Source organism: Fukomys damarensis, unplaced genomic scaffold, assembly GCF_012274545.1.
Source record: "Fukomys damarensis isolate Sample0158 unplaced genomic scaffold, DMR_v1.0_HiC HiC_scaffold_2, whole genome shotgun sequence".
NCBI lineage: Eukaryota > Metazoa > Chordata > Mammalia > Rodentia > Bathyergidae > Fukomys > Fukomys damarensis.
In genome coordinates this window covers 57,149,901-57,172,391 of record NW_022900914.1, presented here as the reverse complement: position 1 = coordinate 57,172,391, position 22,491 = coordinate 57,149,901, and positions in this window count along the sequence as shown.

Sequence of the window (22,491 nt, the reverse complement as noted above, 5' to 3'; positions counted from 1 at the left end):
AGAAATAATAGCGGCTATCAATAAATCAACCAATAACAGGTCTTTGGGGAGAAAGGAATCCATCTCCATTGCTGGTGTGAGTGCACAATGGTGCAACCACTGTGAAAATCAATGTGGATATACCTCAAACAACTAGGATTAGAGGTCCCATTTGACCCACCTATTCTCCTGCTGGGTATCTTTCCAAAAGAATTCAAATAATCATAGCACAATGATATATGTTCATCCATGTTTACAGCAGCACAGTTTTCAATAACTAAAATTTGGAAACAGTCCAACTGCCCATCCACAGGAGACTGCATAAAGAAAATGTGGTTTTTCTATGACATGGAGCACTACTCAGCCATAATAATGAGAAACTAGAGACATTGATAGCTAAATGCATGCCTACTGAGGCTACATTCTCAAATGAAATAAATTGGATACACTTGAGTAAATACCAAATAGTTTCTCTGTTGTGAATTAATAAACATGTAAATAAGGTTGAAATGGTATAATTGATAGTGTGAAGTGAGAAGAAAATGGCTAATGGGGAAGTGGAAAGGGGAGGGGAAATGAAATAAGGGAAAAGAAAAATGTGAAAAAAAAGGAAAAATGGAACCAAAGTCGTTATAACAGGGAAGGGTGAAGGGGGTGAAGTTAGGGCAGGTTTATGGGGAAAATATTAGTACTAAGATATATCATGTAAAGGTACAAGATGCCAATGATAAATGTAACTGCATTGTGTGATTTAAATGTACCAATAAACTTAATGGAAAAAAATAACAAAACTTTATTAGTTAATCACATTACATGAAGGGATCAATCCACTGCATCCCCCATAAACTACTTCTCCAGAGAATCCTCCCCATCTCTCTCTATATATATATCCCCCTCCCTCATTTCTCTGACTGGGAAACCCTAGGAAAATCTCAGTGAGTTGTGTTCTAGAAATTTTGAGAAGAGACAGCTGGAGACAGCTGCTTTCTCAAATTGCTTAGATTTATCTCTTTGGTCTTCATTTTATATCTTTGAACTTACTCGTTTTCTGAATCAATGATTACATTATTACATATTCATGTTAAAGAAACACTAGAAAACAAGCTTAAAATGTTCCTAGATCATTTTCTGAAATCTTGAAACTAAATATCTTGGTATTTTTCTCTTACCTATAGTCACTGCTTTCACATGGCCGTCCTGTGTGCTTGGTTTCTCAAATAAGCTCTCTGCTTAGTTTCCACATTATCAATTTATACTTATTCAACAAATAGTCTTTTGTATGCCTTGATATATATGTATATTACATATACATGTGTGTATTATATAAGCATGTTTCTATGAAAATTTGAAATCACCTTAACTTGTTGTCTATATTGCATTAGTTACTAGTGTAGTATGTATTTTGTTAAAATATAGATCAAGATAAAATCAGATCAAGACCAAGTCTTTTTAATTAGTGGTAGCAATTACTGCATAAACCTGAAATAAAATTTTCCCTGAAATAGTGTGCAGTTATAAAACTTTGGAATTATTTTTCAGTTGTTTTCTATACAAAGATACTTAAAACAGATGAAACAGGACAATGTCATGTGAAAAGTTTCATAATTTAGTTTTTAATTACATGTAGTACAATAAAATACTGTGACAATATTTTATTTTATTTTTTAAAATTTTATCTGGTACTGGTGATCAAACTCTAGACCTTGTGCTTTCAAGGCAGGCAATGGAACCACTAAGCTAAATTCCTGGCCCCCGTGGAGACATTTTAAAATGTGGAAATTAGTTATAAGTGAAAATCTTTACTTGTGTTTAAAACATAAGTATCAAATACGTATTACTGATCTTTTTTTCTCATTTTTGCCAGTCTTTGAAGAAAAATATGGAGAATTATTTCTTTTATACATAGTTATTTTTATAGTAAAATTAGACATTAATATATGCATGCAAGCATATAGTAATTATTTATTCTCTGTTTATACACATAAAATTAAGACATTTCTACAACATAAACCAAGCAAATATTTTGAGTGAATTATTATTAATTTCTTCCTAGGAGCTTAATTAGGTGAACAGCACCTCCTGTATTTTTGTCCTTTTTTCAATAACGTGCATTGGTAAGACAGATGACCAGAATTGTTGGTTTAATTTCTTTTTTGGGGGGGGTATACCATGTATCGAACATTGCTTTAATATTTGATCCTGTTAACACTGCAAGTCTTTGGCAGTATAGAGAGAAAATCAAGATTAGTATCATTAACACCACAGTCTCATTAACAAATGACCTGGCTGGAAATCACAAAGCATAGTAATTAGGGCAGTTTATGCTTAATTCAACTAGGCTCATAAAATTTACATTATCATTGAGAAATGGACCAACATAAATTTCACAGGTTATACTGTCTACATATGCTTGGAATTATATTTTATTATGCAAATGTTTTGTTTTATAAATGAGAAGCTTTGATTGCATCATAACTTTTTTGCCTTTTTAAAGATTCATACTGAATCTTGACATTGAAGGGTTTGCATATCTTTAAGCTATATAGATACAGAAAATTTTACAGACTGAATATTTTTCTGTTTCACAAAAATTCATAAATTGAAGATCCAGCCTTCATGGTGATCCTATCAGCAGATGGGACTTTGGGGGTTGGTTTGAATGAATAAAGTTTGAGCCCTTGTGAACAGGATTATAGCCTTTGTAAGAACCATGAGAGTGTGTGTTTCTTTTCTCTGTCCTCATTTATGCGAGAACATAAGGAAAAGTTAGTATTCTGCAGGGTCAAGAAAAGAACTGTAACCAAAATTTAACCATGCTGACACCCAGATTTCAGCCCGTAGGACGTCTAAACTGAGAAATGTATTTCTGTTGTTTATGAGTTACCTCGTCTATAATATGTTACAGTACCCCAAACAGAGTAAAAGAGGAAATAAATATGTCAAAAGATTATTAGACTGAAACTGATTTGCCTATTTTCTATATGGCTGGTGTTTCCATAATCTCAAGAGGAGTTTCTTTAAAATATTATTTTTTAGATGAATTTATGAAGAAGCAATTAGTAATGATAAAGTAGTGAGTCAAATTTACCTCCAAGGCAAAATATGGACTTGAGTAAATCCCCCCCTCTCAAATGTTCTTTTTCTCCGCATTTTATTGATGCAGATAAAAAGTTTCTGATGTGCTATAAATTCAAATTGCATTTTATTTATGTCCAGTTAGTACTAATTCTTCTTATAATAAAAAAATCACACACACACTAGTAAAATAATTCCATTTGTACTTCTTTTGAGATATGCCTATTCATCTCAGTTGCCCATTGTTTTGTTTTGGTCTTTTGAAACTATTTGTAAGAGGTTAAATTTTTGTTAAATGTAGGTAATAGAGTAAAATAAAGAACTTGTACTCCATGCTATATTATACTTTTGTGAACATTTAATTTTCAGAAAAATTCTTAATATTAGTTTTTCAGAATTTATAAAACATTACCAAGTCAATTCATGTGATTATGACTTTATTTTTAAAAAGTACTCTGAGATATTGCTAAGTAATAAAGCAAAGCTTAAAGCAACATTTAATTAACCTAGAGATATAATATACATAAAATAATTTTTTATTTTATATTTAGTTTTTCAGAATTTATAAAACATTACCAAGTCAATTCATGTGATTATGACTTTATTTTTAAAAAGTACTCTGAGATATTGCTAAGTAATAAAGCAAAGCTTAAAGCAACATTTAATTAACCTAGAGATATAATATACATAAAATAATTTTCATTATTTTATATATATAATTTATATCTTTTGACATATACATATATCTGTATAACTAAACCTATGATCAAAATATACAAAATAACTGCATTCTTCAATAAATGATTACAAGGGCTGGGGATTTAGCACAGTGGTTCCAGTGCCTGCCTCGCAAATGCAGGGACCCGGGTTTGATCCCCGGTACAAAAAGAAAAAAAAGGTAACAATAAATCATTAGATTTATGCATTCTAGAAATTTGCATGTATGAAATTATAAGCATATTTTATGGAATATTTTATTCTTCATAGTAATCTATATTATTGCAAATATCAATGGTTTGTTTCTGTTCATTGCTTACAAGATGCAGGATAAATTGTATTTTTACAATATTACAACTGGGCTGGGGCATACGGAAGAAAACTCTCTGAATGTGTATATACCTATGATATCCTCTACAAATTGATGAATCCACCTGGAAAATCTTATTTTTTCTGGCACATTACAAGCTGTAGCCTAAAAAAAATCTGTTTAATACAACTTTAGACATCTTACTTTCTGGGAAATCAAGGTGCACAGACACATACACACATGCATGCAAACACAATCTCACGCACACACACACATAGCATTTTTATGCAAGTACCATGTGATGTATTATGAAAAATAACCTTAAGGAAAAAAATCTTTGGTTAGAGACTTATTTCTGTGTCCCCCTGTTTAAAAAATATAACATAAAGAAACTTCATTGAATCTCAAAATATGAGACCATGTCTAATTAAAAAGTAATTCCTTCACATTGTTAACTTAAGGATTATTTAAATAATATTTTAGTCATCCAGAAATAATGCATTTGTTACTAATTAGCAGCTTCTACATTACCTTCTCAATTTCTGTTTAACAAGTATCTTTGGATTTTTCATAAAATTTAAATCTGTAGATTTTGTTAAGGGGCAGAAAAGCTGGTCAATTATTGAAAATTGTTTTGAGCAGATACTCAGGATTCTGAAATGTCTCATTTTATAGAATAAAAATATTTACTATCATGCCAATTATAAGAATGGTGTATAAATTTCATTAAATCTTTCATTACCTTGTTATTCTCAGGAGAATCAATCTGATACAGAGAGAATCTGAGTTTCTGGCTGTTCTGTAACCTCTGATTAAAGGTGGTCAGAGCTTGTTGATGAGCAGATGTTATTCATACAGAAATATTGTAAACCAATCTGTTATTCTGTAATAGTTTGCATTTATACTATCTTAACTAAGAAAATAAATCAGTGACTACTATTTACATATTTTTTATAAGAATTATACTAATAAACTACTTTGGAAATCAAATGAATATTGGCTGGATGTATTCACTCTTACTAGCCTTTCTTGGGACTAGTGATCTACTCAGTATACCCTGAAATTGATAAAACAACACTAAAACACAAAGTAGAATTTTACGGAGTATATTAATAAAGGCTCTGTAGAGAGACAGAAATAATAGGATTTGCCTATACCGATATTTGGAAAGGAATTTTGGGGAGAAATTGGCCCATTCAATTATGGAAGTTACAACAACCCTTCTGCAAGCTTTGGACCTAAGGATATAGGCAATATGGCTTGGTACAACACCAAAAGCCTTAGAACCAGGGAATTTTATGGTGTTGCCCTTGGTATGAGTCTGAAGACCTGAAAACCTGTGTAAGGGAAAAGTTTGTGTAAGTCCTAGAGTTCCAAGACCAGAGAACCCAGAGTTCTGGTGTCCAGTCGTAGAAAGACGACTGTCTGAGCTCCAGAAAGAAAAAGAAAATGTTTTTCTTTCCTTGTGTCCCATCCACATCTCCAGCAGATTTTATGGGGCCCAAACACATGGAAGGATGTTTTCTTTTTTCTTTTCTTTCCTTTTTTCCCCCCATTGAGTTCACTAGCTCTCACACCAATCTCCTCTGAACTCATCTTCCTGGACACACTCAAAGATAATTCTTTACAAGTTCTTCTAGTATTCCTTGGTCCAGTCAGGATGACATGTAAGAAAATGGAAACATGCTGTCTTTTATCATATTTTAAAAGAAAAATTGTTCAACTTAGTAGTTTTTTATCCAACATGTTTTGTCTATACTTGTTTGTGTATACTTGTTCTGTTATTTATTTATATTATTCTAATAAATCTTTTACTGCTGCCATTCTCGTCAGGAGCAAAAATTTTGTGTCCATAGATGAATACAATAGTGAATTTCAGATTCTCCACTTCCCTAAACTGTGCTGCGTCATAGATTTCAATTTGTAATACCTGAAAAATCATGGATACAAGCCTTTCCACGTGATCTTCAGGATAGGATAGTCCCGATTCATTTTTCTCTCAAAGGCAGCTGTTTTACATTTGCTTTGTAGTTTTTCTACCTTCTACCTAATAACTTAATCTCAATACTTCCCCGGAATCAGTGCTTGAGGAATTTTCCTCAATCTGTCTCCACTCACTTTCTTCATGACCTCATCTACTTTATGTCTTTAAATGGCCTATGTATGACTTCTACTTTTAAATCCTTACCTCTACTCTGCAGTAGTAATCCTGAAATCCAGCTGCATTTTTGCAATCTTGCTTCGGTTTTCTAACAAGCATTTGTGGTTTAATAACAACAATCTTTAATTCCTGTTATTCACTGCTTCCCAACCAGTTTTCCACATTTTTTCTTCCAGGGGGGTCTCTTTCAATTCTTGGATTAGAAGCACAATTCTCTTTGCTATTCTGCAAACATACTTAACTTTGCATATATTCAGGAAAGAGTATCTCTTCCATAAGTTATTTTTAGTATTTATTTTTCCCTTATTTTTAGGCTTGTAAAACTTTGTTTGAAAAGGAGGATTTATATGTTGATATTTAAAACTGATTCCTTATATGGCCTTTTTTTGCATTGTATTTTTCATAACTTATCACTATCTGTAATATATATTGTGCTTATAATCTCTTGTCACTTATAAGTTTGTCCCAAATAGAATATAAGGCTCAGGAATTTTTTTGACATTATTTCTTTAGCACCTTAAACTCTTATCATCCAGAAATAAATGTCAGATTTTGAGCAGTTTTGTGAAGTCATGAACAAAACTGTAGCTTCTTGATCTCTTGAATAATAAAGACTTAGTTAGAAGTTCATAGTAAAATTCTTAGAAATATTGGAAATCCAGACAAATCAGTGGAAAGTCAAAACCCTATGGAAAATAATGTCTGTAAGAGTTATTCATCTTTATAAATCCTATTGACTCTACAAGAAGAATCATTCATGCATTACTTGCTGATTGTTCCATCAACTAGTAAGTCTTCTCATTTTTTTTTTGTTTGTTTTCTTTTTTGGCTTTGGTTGAGCACTTGTCTTCACTAATATTTGTGGGTGTCTGTGCTATGTTACATAATGTATTTAAATATTGTGTTTTTCTCTCCAAAATAATTTCTTCAGCTTTAATTGAGTTTATTGCTACATTTTAGAGATACAGTACAGTTACATTCATTGTTGGGATCTTGTACTTCTACATGACAAGTCTTGCTTCTCATTTTTTCCCCTTGTCCCTGCCCTCCCTGCACCCCCTCCTCCCCTCCCCATCTACAAACACTTTATTTCCATCTTTTTATTATCTCACATTTTTTTCTTTTCTCTTTTCACCCTTCCCCTACCCATCCCACCTTCCTTACACCTTTAGCCCTTTTCTTCCCATTTCACATTGTCAGTAATCTTATTAGGATCTTTTGTATTATTGCAGATTATTCACAGCAGAGAAACTATTCAGTATTTACACATGTGCCTTATTTATTTCACTTAGGAGTATATCTTCTTTATGTATCCATTTTCCTATGATTGCATCTATTTTCTCATTCTTTATGGCTGAGTAATATTCCATTTTTTAGAAAAACCAGATCTTCTTTATCCAGTTTCCAACTGATGGGCAAAATAAATTTTTAACATGTAACCCTTTTGTTTTTGATTCTTCCATATATGTATAGCCTGCAAGTATAAGCATTACCATCATAATTAAGCATGTCTATTAAATGTTTTAATATAATTATTCCTATTTAGACATAAAAATAACTTACTAGATTATAATAATCATGCACAGTAACATAAAACTAAATAAATTTATTTTTGGATATTGATGATGGATAGTTTGTGCTATAGTATAAAATTTTAGGGAGAAGAAAAGCTAAGAGTTATGGTAAATTATGGAAAAAGTATATATTTAGTGCTTTCTTTATTAAAAAATTAAAAATAAGCTGCTGAAGTCTATAGTATAAAATTTTAGGGAGAAGAAAAGCTAAGAGTTATGGTAAATTATGGAAAAAGTATATATTTAGTGCTTTCTTTATTAAAAAATTAAAAATAAATGCTGCTGAAGAGTTGCCATTTGGAGATAGTGATATAGAAACAAATTTTCCCTACAACTTAATTTTTTATTGTTTGTTTAAAATGAATAACTCAGTGAGATGATGGAAATGACTTATCTTTCTTTGAACAGTCCAGGAAAATTTGGTGATTTTGTAAGATTATGAAAGTTGGAGATGACCACATTCCCTCTAATTTTTCGTGTCATGATATACAGTCACAACAAAATGGAAAATTGAGGGGTTATGCAAATATATTATTATTTTTGCTCAAAGCACATTTCTTTAAAACAGTGTCTATATTCCATCTTTAAATGTGTAAAATGTGCAAGGAATGGTTACCTCACTTACAGAAATTACTTCCATGACATTATAAATATCCAAAATTAAAGATAGTACACAATTATGGTAGGACTATATTAACATCAGCAATATAAAAATGTCATCCTTAGCTGTATATTGACATGGGTTTGCAGAACCTAGCTGATATTATAAAACCTCTATTGAGGTATTTTACCAATCAAATTTGTCCCTTTGATACTTTGTAATTACCAAATAACTTTTCTTGAGAAAAAACAGAAATTACTCAGAGTATTTAACATATTGGACATTAATTTTATTTTTTATCTGACATCTTTTATTCTGCAGTCTGTAAATTGAATTTCAGTAGTCTGAAAATAGCCTGAAGCACTTGAAAATTAATGAATTATTTTTGAAATTTTGTTAATGGAAACACAATATTCTACAGAGTTTTACTTTTTTACAGGAGTACTTTTTGGTGGATGGTTGTTTCTCCAAAACAAGAGGGTACTTTGGCTCTCATCATCTGAGGCCAGTTTTGAGTCTCAAAATCTCTAATAAGGAAGCAAGTGAATTTATACCTCTGTGCCTTAGACACTGACATACAGACTACTAACAACTTCATGGAGGAATAAGCTGCACTAGACTATATAACAGACTAAAAAGCCAGAGCTCAAAACAATTTGATTCTATTGTGTGTCCCTGGAAGAAAAAAAATCTCCAAATAGGACAGTTGGGCCACAGAAAAAAGAAAAGTGTGTATGCAATTGAATTGTATATAACAACCTAAAGAAAACTAAAAAGTAGGAAATATTCAAGTTACAATTGAAATTCATCCAGGGGACTACAGATATTAAAATATATGTATCTCCTTTGAAAATTTTCAAGTATCGTGATACCTTAATATCTGTAGTATTCTCATCCTTTGCCTCTAATATGTTAATATTATCTTCTTAATGAAATTGTATATATTGAATTTTTTTCATATTCCTTCTTTTAAAATGTTAGATTTGTTTTCATCATGCCTATTCTGTTTGGGAATGAAGCTTAGGGTGGAAATTAGATGAGCATGAATGAAATATTTCCTGAAGAATCAGAAGGAGTGATATATAATTAGCATTGTGCATCCAATTTCAAAGTACAAACTATGCTTCACTGTAAATTGAGATTGCACTGTATGTCTTCTCTGGTGCCCAGAATTTACTGGTACACTGGCAGGTATGTCTTGATTTTGTACTATCCAATATAAAAGATATCTGATTGTGGAGGAAAGAAAAGGAATGCTTGTGTGCTTAAAAAAGTATCATATTAGATGAATCTTCAAATGTTTTGGTAAAATTCTTTGATATTTTTTAAGTGGTAGTTGCCAAACACTAAATATGTTTCATAAATACTGTTTTTTCTCTGTTGCCTGGAATTAGGCGCAGTACACCACTTTTATAAGCATGAATTTAAGAAAATTACATTTTAGTACACAGTATACATTATTACTTTCCCATACTTTGAAAATGTCTTCCCTTTACTTGTTGTTTAGAACTTCTATATGGTTGGTCTGTTTCAAAGAGGGGAGCAAACAGGACATATAAGTTATAATGGGGAAGGAGTCAATCCAACTAAAATTTATGCAAAAATATTTAAGGCACGTGTATGAGTTCTGGGGTTAGTGCACAGAATGGTCAAAGTATCTTTTGGATCCTCCAGTAATCATTAGTGGGAAACAAAAACAAACTATCATATTTTATCTCCTCATCTCTACTTACATTGTCTGCACCCCCCTATAACAGATGTGTTTATGTAGAAATTGAAGATCTAAAGATGAGAGTGAAATATTACAGAAGATTTTATTAGTTTCAACTCATATTAATAACTGTTAAATTTATTTAATTGAGTTCAATTTTAAACCAGTTTGTATATATCCACAGAATACTGCTATGTATTATCTTGATATCACTTTGATTTAGATCTTAGAGGATTACATTACCAGCAATTTGTGGACAGCAGAGAAGTTTTGTAGATTAGAAGAAGAGTTAAGCTATGAGAAGACATCATAATTATTAGTATTTGTGAAACAATTTAAAATTGCTATTTAAATGTTTGATAGCTAAATAAACTCTGCTTATGGATGTTTCAAGCTTCCTTTTAAATGTAACATCCACATATCACATTCCTAGCTAAGTGGGTTAAAACAAGCACAAATAAGTCACCGTGCTCTATAAACAGGAAGGTGATTGCCTTGGGCGTTTGTGAAAATATTGGTAAAAGAATTAGCTAATTTGTGCATTTAGGAAAAGGAATATTTCTACATGTAAGAGTATAGATTATTTTATATGACTATTCATCTTTCTTCTGCCCATAAAACTGAGGTTTGCTACTTAAAATTCTCAGACAGCTAAAATTTGACAAGACTCCTACAGGGGCATAAAAGGTGCAAAAAATATGAAAAGTAAGTGTTGGTGAAGATTTTCACTTGGCAAATAGCATTTGTTGGTGGGTATTATGCAACCTAACATTCTTTGTTTCTTTCTCTCAAACTCTCTGTATATTTTAAAATTTTCTTGGTTTCTGTAAAAGTTCCTTCTCAATTTTGAAAGCTTATTAAGAATTGCATGCAAGAATTTCAGATATCTGTTATCTTTTTTACAGAAACACTGTGTGCATGCAGTAAAGAGTACTTGTTGCTTTACGTTTTTTTCTGTCCTTAAGTGCACTGTATTTATATCTTACAAATAAAAATAATAGGTAATGAATCCACAGTTAGCATTTTGTTTAAAACTATGAAAAGGGAAGATATGGTAGACTACACCTAACATCTCAGCACTCTGACACACTAAGGCAGAACTATCACAAGTTTGAGCCCAGTGAGAATAGCTCAGAAAAAAAAAATGATAAGGAAAAAAAGTAAAGAAAAGGTGCACTACTAGATAATATTTTAGAGCAAATCTTAAATGTTCCTAAGATATATAAACCAGACTCATGTAGAATAGCTAAACCTGATAAGCATGAACTTTGAGTTAAGAGTTTGAATGCAGTTTAACTCTTTAGACTAGTATCTAGCACTGGCCAATGTAGGAACAATGGGAATTTATCATTCACTCTTTGAGGACCTGGAAAGTCCAAGACTGAGGCATCAGCATATTTTGTCTGTTAACTGCCTGTTTCTCTGTACACATTTCTGAACTAGGCCTTGCTCTTCCAACTAAGCTCTGTCCTACAAGTGTTTCATTGTTAAGGGTGGAAGCGATATTGCCTTGCCAGGTCAAGATAATATCATGCGCATTCCAGTTATTCTTTTATTAGGCACAAAGTTGTTGATTCTCCTCTTATGGGAAAAATAATTTTATGAATCTTTATCTGACTGTAAAGGCTAATAGATAATACACTACACAAAAATAGGGAGATAAATGTCTTCAATTTGTGAACATTTACTTTGGATTCAGTATATTTTAACGCAACCATCAGTTTATAACTAAAACATCAGAGGCTCCATTTGACCCAGCCATCCCTCTGCTGGGTATCTTTCCAAAAGAATTAAAAGAATCATACCACAGTGATATATGTGCAAAGTTTGTAATAGCTAAAATTTGGAAACAGTCCATTTGCCCATCAGTTGGAAACTGGATAAAGAAAATATGGTTTCCTATAAAATGGAATATCACTCAGTCATAAAGAATGAGAAATTAGATTCATTCATAGGAAAATGGATAGATATTGAGGATGTAATCCTAAGTGAAATAAATAAGTCACACATGTGTAAATCCCAAATAGTTTCTCTGGTGTGAATAAATTATAACAGTACATAAGTTCCTAATGATATAATGGACAACGTGAAATAGGAAGAAAGGGGCTAAAGGTGTAGGGAAAGTGGGAAGGGTAGGGGAAAGGGAATGAGGGAAAAGAAAAAAATATGAGCAAATAAAAAATGGAAATGAAGTATTTGTAAAGGTGGAGGGAGGAGGAGTGAAAGGAGGGCAGGGACAAGGGGAAAAAATGAGAACCAAGACCTGTCATGTGAAGGTACAAGATCCCAATGATGAATGTAGCTGTACTGTATACCTAGAATGTACCAATAAACTCAATGAGGAAAAAAAGCAAACAAACATCAGTTTATCATTAAAGAAACTCTTTAATGTTGCTTAGAACTCTAGTGCTATATAACACATCTCTGGAGCTCTGCCATCTCTGCCTCTTTAACATCGCTTTCATCTTTCTCCTCCTCTGTATGAGAAATTCTCTGTCACTAGAAAGATACTGTGATTTTGTCATTTTTCTTAATAAAATAACACCACTTAGTTTCTTTTTAACATGATTGTATTTTCTAAGTGAAAATAAATTAACAAAGTGAGTTTTCCTCTGCTATTTTTAATGTTGAATTTAAGTGCTAAATGATGAATCCATATTTAACTAGGCAATAGATTATTGTAAACTAAACAGTCAAACTTTAAAATAATATGCCTGACCTTGCAAGCACAAGGTCCTGAGTTTGAACTCCAGGAAAACAAATTAAAAAAAAATATGCCTGAAAGTATTTTCAAACAACTACCTAAGTATTCATTTTTTAACAAAATAGATTGCTTATGTTTGGTGTCAGACAACACATTTCAAGACACATTATTAAAATGTATATCAGTACATAGTATTTAATATGTAAAATGCATTTATAAAATCCAGAAGATTCCCTCTTTAAATTAGATTTAAATTTTCTATAGAATGATAATTGTGTCTATTTGTGGTAATTTGTTTGGCAGTTGGCATAACTGAAATTCTATTAGATGCAGGTATTCCCCTTCTAGGTATTTTTTCGGAAGAGTTAGACATCATATTACAGGGATAAATGTATATCCATGCTTATAGCAACTCATTTATTAATAGCTAAATCTCAGAAGCAGCCTATATGTCCATCAGCAGATGAGTGGATAAAGAAAATAGATATTTATACACAATGGAGTACTACTCTTCTATAAAGGATAAATTTATGGCATCTGTAAGAAAATGAATGCACCTAGAAACCAGAACTTTAAGTGAGATTAATCAGATGCACAAGCTTGAATGTTGTGTGGTTGTCTTATATGAGGGATCCAAAATATAAATAAAGAAAAAAAAAGGATGGATAATAGGACTTAGGGATATAGAACTTTTTCTGGTGGAAAGGGAATCAAGAAATGGAGGGAGGACAGCGAAGAAAGGGTGACAAGTTAAATCAAATGTATGACCTAATATATCAACTCCCCCCAAGGTACGTAATCATTGTGTACTGCAGATATGTACTCATAAGAAATGAAAACTTCAAAAATAATTAAAGCCATCTGTCTTCCCAGTCATATATGATGAAGTAATCATTTACCATTAACAATTACAGTTACTGATCATAGCATGATGATAAACTACTCTGTTAAGGGTTTGATTCACACACGTATCACACTGGTTCATGTAATTACATGGTAATAACTTCAGAAACTGATCTCCATCATAGTTATGATATCAAAAAATCATGAAGAGTAATTTTTGTATATCCAGCTTCACTTTGAGAAATCATACATATCATGTAATCAATGAATACTCATTATATCTAATGTTAAATTATATTGGATCCAGAATAGTCTTTTAATTTGATCTGAGCTAAAATGATTATTTAACATGGGTATGAATATGTATCAAATATTTATGACTACATAAATATAGTTATTTATACATAATATTAATAAATGCTAATATTATGCACACATATACATGTAAATGCATGAAAGATATCTGCACAGAATACAGTGATTTATCCATTTAGAAAGGAATGTGAGTAGCAATTCTGCACGTCACGGAAAAAAGTACTTACTTGATTTGATACACACAGAATGGATAATACTGTCATCCATAAGGGAAAATAAAGAGAAAGAGAAAATGAAAAAATGGAAATAAAATATTTGTAAGTAAGGAAGGGGGAGGAGTGGGTGAAGGGAGGGCAGGAATAAGGGGAAAAATGAGAACCAAGACCTGTCATGTAAAAGTACAAGATCTCAATGATGAGTGTAACTATACTGTATACCTAAAGTGTACCAATAAACTTAATGAGAAAAAAGAAAATACTGTCATCCAAATAAAAAAGATTAAGTCTTAAGTACACTTAGATAATTTACTTTAACATAGATTATCAAAACAGAATATTTGTTTCCCAAAAATGTTTTGATTTTAAAATGACTTTCACTTCTGAAACTCACTATTTAAATCAGTGTGCTTATGTAGATCATAATTCTATGTGATAATTACATTGCTATTCTTGTGTTATCTTAAAGATTTAAAGTTATTTAAAATACTTTTCTCAGAATGCATATACTATATGTGCCCATTGGCAAATGTTGTGAAAATATACAAAGCAGAAAGATAGAACCCATCACTTCTCTCATTAGACAAACTTAAATTTAAATCTACAGTGATGTCTTAGCTTTTGAAGTGTCTATTAATATACTTATAAACACTATATATTCCCATTAATTTTATGATTTTCAATATAATTATCATATTATGTAATTTAGGAATGCAACAAGATGTTTTGATCAGTGTATAGTAAAATGATGGTTACAGTAAAGCATATTAACAGCCAACACTTCAGAATTATCACATTATTCTCTCCCTCTCCCTCTCTCTCTTTCCCTTTCGGGTAAGTGTACCTAAACTCTGCTCTCTGAGCTAATTTTTATGATACAGTAGAACAGCGGTGGCAAACTTATAGCGCACACTTTTTTTTGTTTTTCTTTTAAGACAAAAAATGGCAATGTATGAGTTGTTTATTCTGAATTAAAATCCTAGCATTCAGGTTTAATTGCAGCATTGATACTTTGCAGTGAATAGGTGGGTTTGGGCACTTGCCCCTACAAGTTTTATCATAACTGGAGTAGAATATTTTATAACTCTAATCCTTGTGGCAAATGCAACAACCCTGCTACATACAGACAAGTTTGTACTATTTGAAATGGCAAATGTAGGTACAAGGGTGCAAATTTATGTATTATATGTTTCATTTTTAAAGGGTAAACATTTTGAATTTAGAATTAAATACTTAAATATACATAACAGCATGTAGATGAATATATCATGTGCTAAACATATTTTTAATAAGAAATACTTCTTAGCTAATCAAATTCCATACATAGTTATGAAGCAAAATCAGGAAACCTAGGTGCCTAGACCAAAGCAAAATAAAACATTAGTGGAGTTCTAAATGAAGATAAATGGCTCTTTGGGTTTTTACTTTAGAATGAAAGAAATCCTTTTCACTGTTAAGTATATCGAAAGAGTGAACTTGCGGAAAGAGATAAACAAAAAGAAATATTCAGACTCAAATACAAAATAGTTGCAAAAAGAAAGACCAAAATGTAGGACAGATAATGTGAAATAGGAAGATAAATTCAAATGGGAAGGAGCAGAGGGGAAAGTGGAATGGAAGAAAGACCAAAGGGAAAACATGAGAAAAGAAAGTTACAGTAGAAACAAAGCTTTGGTAAATAAGGAGGGGATGGAGGGATGACTGTCAGGAGGAGAATGTGCAAAAGTAAGAAGATATATCATGTGCAGGTGCACATTCCACATGATGACTATGATTATTGTATATATCTAAATTATACAAATGAACCTAATAAAATATTAACAAGTTTAAGAAGACTTATAAGTGGAATAGAAATGAAAATGAGTCAACAGGTCATAAGCTGCATATTGGAAGCGTGGCTACATAAGTATGACTTAGTTTTTATTGTGAAATTTTAAATAATGCACCTAAATTTAGAAACGTGACACTGTGGCGTAGCTGTTTGCCATTTCAGTACATGACAGATAAGGTAAATATATAACCAAAAATGAAAATAACCAAAAAATGTAAAAGATACTGAGAAATATCTTTTGATATTTGATGCTGATGTATTTTATAGTATAGGTAACTTAGTTTTCAGTCATCACTGCTGTTGAGGTAAAGTGATTAAAGTGAATACAGTGGTGCTAACATATTGCTAACTAGAATGTTATATTACTACAGAATGGACAACTGACATTATTACTGATTCAATATGAGGAGGCAGATTTCTAAACAAATGTTGCTTTATTGTGAACACTGATGAACATCAGCTATTTTGTTAATTAGGAAAATACATATCAGAAACTTGGTTTTATTGGTGAAGTCAGAACCATTTTATCTGTCACAGAGAATGTTTTAAATGAAAATATGATATTTACTGACAGCATTCCTATTAAAATACTTTTAAGAATCTATTGACAGAGCAACATACTTAATGATAACAATGTCTGAAGTTGAGGTGTAAATAGTGTCTAAAGTTCAATACATTCAGATAGCTTCATTTCGTAAAGGTAACGTAACCGTGCATTCGGAACATTATTGCATATGCTGGCAATCACCGTGACCTGTGAGTAGGTAGTCTTCACACATGAAAATACAGGAAAAATGGGTATAAAATTACAGACCAGATTATAGGCATATTGTTTTTGAATGCTATTTTGAAGATATAGTCTAAAATTATCCCATTTAAATCTGGGAACAAGGTTGTACATGGGTATTGATTTTTATCCTAAATATTTTAATGACCATCATAATTATCTACACAGCACTAAAAATTGCAAATTGTTCTGAATTAGTTCACAAGTATTAAAGAATAAAACAACTAACCCTCTGCTTAAAACAGATAAACCATAAAGTCAAGGTTCAGCTATTATTTAATATAAAACTAAACATAAGGACTTCACGTAGAGCAAGGAAATAACTATTGAACAGCTCTAGATAATAAATACAGACTATTATGTGATGGTTTATATTTGTTGTCAACTTTATTGGCTTGAGAGATGCCCAGGAGAGTGGAGAAGCATAGTTCTGAATGTTTCTGTATGAGCCACTGGGAAAGGCCCCTGTTGACTGTGTCTGGTCCCTTCTGCTTCCCAGATACCATGAGTTGAAGGACTTTCTTCAGCCAAGGCCTTCTACCATAATGTGTCTGCTTGGGGGTCAGTCAACTGGGATCTAGAACTTCTGAAACTGTAACAAAAAATATCTATCTGCCTTGAAATCACGTGTAGATATCAGAAGTTTTGCTCATCTGTATTTGTACACATTGCCATGTGACTCTGTATTTTCATTAACTGCGAGAAATTTATTTCTTCTCCTTTGTAGAATCATCTTGATTGGAACACGCCTTGCTGATCCATTGGTTGCTTAGAGAAGACATGCAAAGAGTAAAGCCACTCAAGGGGACTGGTCCTATTTCAGCCCAGCTGTGTCAGTCAATACCCAGCAAAACCAAGGATAAATGAGCTAAATGAAATTTTTCATTACTTTGGCAAAGTTTGCTTCATGATAATGAATGACTGATACAAAAAGTCACTCCAATTTCTGTCAAAACATTGTCTCAGTTAAGACACACATACCTAAAATGACAGTATTGGATTTTTAGGTATATGCTGCCGTATATATTACATGATACTTTGAAATCTGAATCACAGACATATGAAATGATTGAAAAATTAAATAATTAAAATGTAAATATACTAAAAACAAACTGAAGGAAAATTCCAATGTCAAATAATAGCCAATTTAATAGAGGAATCATAAAACAGTGTCCTGGATTTTTGTGTTTGGCCCCACATATCTGTCATCTATTTCTCCAATTAACTTTTTGCATTTTGTAATATGTGGCAGAGCATAAACGACCACACGATATTCTGTGCCTTCTGTGTTCTGGTTGGGCTTTTCTAATGATACATTCATACAAAATACAAAAAGAAGGAAAATCATATTTTCCCTTGTTTCAGTTCCTAACTTTTCTCCCCCCTCTCTCCCTCACTCCCTTTATCTCTCCCTTTCTTTCCTTTTCTTTTTCATTTATTTATTTATTTTTTCTGTTTTGGGTATAGAATCCCTGGCCTTCACACTGAGCTACATATCTAACCTCTTTTAATTATTTATTTTGAAACAATTTCTAATTCAGTCACTAAGTTGCCCAGGTTGGGCTCAAACATGAAGTCCCCTGCCTCAAGCTAGTATTTTCTCATTTTTTATGCCTTGTCTGTACCACTTTGGCTTATTCTGGCAGCTGTGTCCTACTGATGATGATCCACTCTGAGGGCTTTCTGGGTGCCCACATTGCTCCTCCTTCAGGAGAGAGCACAGTAGCAACTACACTGCTGCAAGCCTCCAGTTATTAAACACATGCCACTCTTCACTTTGTTTAATATGCCGCTACCTTTACAAATTACAGTGCTTTCAATTGTGCCACTCTCAATATTTGCTCCATTTCTGGTTTGAAAGCATTCTGATATAAAAAGTAGTAGTTCAAGAGACTCCAGCAAACAGACTCAAAAATGGGTTTCATGGATTTGACGGCATACAAGTTAAAGGTCAGTAGAGATAAATTTCTTGCTTGTTAAGTGACGTGAGACAAAAATAATCTATGTTGTATATTGGCACCAGGATGGCACTATGAGATAAAATGCAGGCAATGGGGAGAAGAGAGGGTTTGATCAACTGTGTAGTTGTCACTTTTTTTTTTTTTTTTGAAATCTGTGTTCTTTGGTGGCTACTCCTAATGAAACTAGAAAGACTATACTGAGAAAATCTAATTCTTTAAAGTTTCATATACAATCCTATCCATGTCCATCCTTGGGTAAACAATTCCTTGGACTGTTTTATTCACATGTATCACCTATTCATAGATCCATGGTGAGATTCTATTTAAATATTTCTTAAAGATAGAAGGACTGATCTTTCACCTTGCTTATTAAGACCACTAAGTCAAGCGGACTAAGATGGGTTTTGGTTGTAATGTTGGAACCCTTACATTAGAAAGCCACAACCTTCCTGGCACATAAATGAAGTGTTGCTGTAACTTGGGAAGATGGAGATGTCCTAGTAGTTTTACTGTGTCAACATACTCAGCACTTTCTTAATCACACCCTTGAGCAGGGGCCAAGGATTATTTCCTTTAACGAGACATCAAGAAAGGCACCAATAATGAGGGAGGCCATAGCACCCCTGAGAGGTGATATTTACAGTAGTTTCAGACTACATCAAAAAATGACAGAAGGTTAGTGTGCCATGGAATCATATTTCTAAACTTAATAGAAACAACAATTCCAGAGTAGTGGAAGCCAGACGGTATGACTGCTTATCCATCACAGAGAAAGTGAGTGTAATTAAAACCAGAGATTATGAGGGCAGTTAGCAAGGTTTATGTGGTTATTAGGATTTTGGTGATTGATCAATTAAGTACAAGATCCTTACAAATGAAACAATCAGCAGAATATTATGATTCTCTGTGTTGTGTGCATGAGAAATATATTAAGATCCCATGGACAAAAATCTAACTGAAATCACTACTTTAGGATAACTACATTGATTTAAAATAAGTTCATACATCAATTGATGGACCCAGAGATAATTAAATTATAGGGATTTCATCTCTATTTTAGTCATTAGCCTTTAGTGGGCCAAAACATATATTCTAGAAATCTTGGCCTCAGATTTCCCAAGAGGGACCTGATGCGGTGCAATGAGAATCATTTTCCAGGAGTTAAGATATTAACTCTGAAGTCATACTGACCATCAAAAATCTTAAATGGAAGTGTCATTCACCATTGGGGATTTTAGGAGGTTACATGATACCATTAGCTTAACTTTTGAAAATGACAAACTGATAGTGAACACAATATTATTAATACCTCAAATATGAAACTTTCAATATGAGAATTTTGAAGGGAAACCAAGTAAGAACACATCCAGGAAGAGTTTTCTGGCTTCAGTATGTTTCCCTAAAGACAAGATTCTTCTTTGTGAAATAAACTCTTTTGTCAGACTCCAGACACAAAGAAATTAGAGGAAAAGTATTTTTCTTTCTCACAACATGTAATAGTGAAAGTAGTAAAACTAAAAGGGTATTTTGTAATTTATTTTTTTTCATTTTAGAGCATGCAACTAAAATACAGAGAATTACAGATGATAGATCCCTTATGTATATTTCTGGTAGGTGGGATGAAATAAAAAATAATTAAAACACTAAGGATTTTCTTCCTATTTCATGATATTTAGAACATATTTTGGTACTTATTTACACTTTTGATTTCTAAGGAAAGAAACAATGTAATATTTTCACATAGATGTTAGATTTATTTCATTTGAGAGGATGGTCTAAAGGTACCTCCATTTACCTAGAAATGTCTCAAGCTTATCCTTCTTTATGGCTGAGTTGTACTCCAATGTATAAAAAAAGATATCTTCTTTATCTCTTCATCTGTTGATGGCTATTTAGGCTGTTTATAAGATTTAGCTATTACAAATAGTAAGAAATGGTCAAATCAGATGGGTACTGGAAAGGGGAGAAAGGAGGAAAAAAGAAAAAATGAGAAAAGGAAAAAAAAAGGAAAGAAAGCTTTTGTAAATAGGAGGGAAAAGGCATTGAAGGGAGGGGTAAGGGAATGGGAAAAAATAATTAAAATACATTATATATGGGTACAAATTCCCTATGATGAGTATTGTCATTATGTATATATAAAATGAACTAATAAATTTAATTTTTATAAATTAAGAAAGACCAAACAGAAATTCTTAGTAACTTCAGATTCAATTTTTCTGGCCAAAGAAATGGAATTCTATGATTGTCATTAACAGAGTTGTTTCGGGTCTAATTCAATCCCAGTAATCTTTTGAAAGTGGCAAAGATTGTGGAGAGTATGATCAAATAATAATCCAGCTATCTTACTTCAAATTTACTACAATGGTCTTTTTTCCCTTGAATACTGCCTTTGAGGAAGCCTATTCTAACTCTTTACATTTTCTTCAAGTCATAAGTGTTTTCCTCAATGTTGTGTTCCAGCACAGTATTTTACAGTTTCTATAAATTGCTCCCAAATTTTTATTATTAGTAGTTGTGTTTTAATATTTCTCTTAATAATTATACACATTCTGTTTCCTCTTAACTCCTATTAATATTGAAGAATACTGTACAATATTAAAAAGAGTAAAGCATTAACAGGGTGAAATACTATGATTTGCTATGTGTCAAAGAAGAAACATTTAATATATAAAACAAAATAAAATAATTAGGAGAAATTAAAAAACTGAAATAGGTTAGAATATATGTTTAAGAATTTGATTAATCAGACTGACAAAAATGGTTAAAATATAAATGCTATGATCTATAAATTAAGAAGTTAATTTTATATCCAAATTCTTGCAGATGACAAATAAAACCATACTCTACAATATACTTGTAAGACATAGAATTGCCAATTGCTATTCATAAAAATATTTTTCAATAAACATAATTAAAATGAGTCTAATATAACATTTATGTTTAAAAATGGCAAATTATACTGAAAATAAATGCATTTAATAATAAATAAAGTAGAATGCAACATATAAATTATGTCAAAATAAATATTAAGAGAAGTTTAAAGAGCTGCAATTTGAAGTAAAGGTAGTCAAAAATGCTTATAGTGGAGAGAAAAAAACAAACAAAAGATGTCTCATCTAGAAATGCGAATACTGTAAAAAGCAAAGATTAACATGCAATGAAGAAATCAGTAAAAAACATCTCATAACATTCTATCTACATGCATGTATTTAGCTATATGAGAGTAATATAATCTAAATATGCAAAGTGTGTTAGAGGCTTCCAACACACTTCTTTAAATGATGGCAAATGGTAACTTGCAAATTTACATAATACACATATAACACAAATACGAAGTAGGAATTATTAGAACTTTGTAAAATCCTGTATCATACACTTATGCATTAGACATTCAAAACATGTAAGCACCTTTTCATCTAAATGTTAACAATTAAGAACTCTGAAAAAGGGCCAGGGATTTAGCTCAGCGCAGCCGCCGCCTGCCTTGTAAGCATAAGGTCCTGAGTTTGATCCCTGGTACAAAAAAAAAAAAAAAAAAAAACAACTCTGAAAAAAAAAAAAAATCCAAGAATCAAAGTAATCAGAAAAAGGAAAACCTTTTTTGATACTAGCAATTCAAACTTGTATTATGTACAGACTATGAAATAAATACTGCAGGAAATTTATTGAATATCTTGTGGTCAACAAATAAACTAAGAAAGAGAAAC